The following is a 1,903-nucleotide window of genomic DNA, read 5'->3' as shown; positions in this document are numbered from 1 at the left end:
TTTGCATTTTTAGTAGAGACGGGGTTTCTCCATGTTGGTCAGGCTGGTCTCGAACTCCCGACCTCAGGTGATGCGCCCGCCTCGGCCTCCCATAGTGCTGATATTACAGGCGTGAGCCACTGTGCCTGGCCTTCTTTTTTTTTTTTTTTTCCAGAAGAGCAGGTTTATTTCACAAAACTGTGGGTCTGAAAGCTGGTGGATGAAATATAGCTAGTTGTCTTGTCCAAGTCCTGGAGAATTGCAATAGCTGCTTTATTTTATGAAATGTTGACTCAAGCAAAGAAGATTTAGAGAAGATTTATTTTTCTAGAAAAAAACAATCTGACCTTTTAAGTTTTTCAGGTTGAACCTGTCTCGCTCGAATTAAGAACGTTTGTAGCTAAAGAAGGTTTATTGGACTTGGAGGTTGCAGCTGGAGTGAGATAACAATTCTGTATTAGGCATAGTGAATCTATGGGTGTTGTAAGTGTTGGCTGTATCCCAAGTGGAATTGAATGTTATTAAACCCTTTCAAGAACTTCATTTCTGTCCACCAAATGGACAGGTTTTGCTACAATCTAGTAGACTTGGGAAGTTTCTAAATACTTGAAGTTGGTTAGTTCCAACTTTTAAGAAAAGGAAACAGTTAAAAACAGAGCTTGACAGGTCACCCAGTTGACCCAGTGTGTTAGGGGCAGTTTCAAAGACTGATGTGAGGAGGAGTGGAAAGGGGTCAGTAAGTGATGTGGTCATTGTGAAGCATCGGCTTGACAGTTCTTTACAGCCCCCCTGCACAGCTGCAGGCTGTGTGGCATGTGGTCAAGAAATGGAGATAAAACTGTTTCTAAGCTCAAACACAGTAGGAAGGCTGCGAAATGGCTGGCATTGCCCGGCTGTATTTGCATCCTCTCTCTGCCATTTGAGGGCACTGGATTCAGCATGCATCTTTGAAATAGATCCCAGCTTGTCAGAGTTAAGTGCCTGTTTTGATGGAAGGAGAGTGGGGAATGCATTACAAGGAAAATGTAGCAAAAGGCAAGCAGCTCTGAGTTCTGCATCCTACTTTCAATGATATCTCAAAGGGCTTGTGAATCAAGGTACTACTCTCTTGTAGACATCTTGAAAAATGAAAGAATTCTAATGTGTTATGGACTTTACTGTTTATTTAACAACAGTTTAGATACTTTATGGTTCTATTTGTTAGATTTAGATCCCCCCTTTAACTTTGTGAAAATTTCCAACATATATAACATGGAGAGAGTATTAGAAGAGTGTTCCAAGGACCGATATACCTATCACCCAGCTTCAACAACTGCCAACTGCTGTTAAGTAAATAAGCCAGAAACAGAAAGAAAAATATCACATGTTCTCACTTGTATGTGGGAACTGAAAAAGTTGATCATATGGAGATGGAGTGTAGAATGATAGTTACCAGAGGCTGGGAAGTGACGGGAGAAGAAGTGAGATTGGTTAAAGGGCACAAAAGTACAAGTTAGATAGAGGGAATAAGTTCTCGTGTCAGATAGCACAGTAGCCTAATTTGAATTAACAATGATGTATTGTATATTTTAAAATAGCTAGAAGAATTTGAAATGTTCCCAACACAAAGAAGTGATAAATGTTTGAAGTAATAGATATCCCAATTATTCTAATTTGACCATTACATATTGTATGCATGTATCAAAATATCACATGTACCTCATAAATATGTACAATTATTATATATCAATAAAAATAATAACTTTTTTTTTTTTTTTTGAGACGGAGTTACGCTCTTGCCCAGGCCGGAGTGCAGTGGCGCGATCTCGGCTCACCGCAATCCGCCTCCCGGGTTCAAGCGATTCTCCTGCCTCAGCCTCCTGAGTAGCTGGGATTACAGGCATGCGCCACCGGGCCCGGCTAGTTTTGCATTTTTAGTAGAGAC

This window comes from Colobus angolensis, unplaced genomic scaffold (assembly GCF_000951035.1).
Source record: "Colobus angolensis palliatus isolate OR3802 unplaced genomic scaffold, Cang.pa_1.0 Scaffold51, whole genome shotgun sequence".
Taxonomy (NCBI): domain Eukaryota; kingdom Metazoa; phylum Chordata; class Mammalia; order Primates; family Cercopithecidae; genus Colobus; species Colobus angolensis.
Note: the sequence above shows the minus strand (reverse complement) of the source record.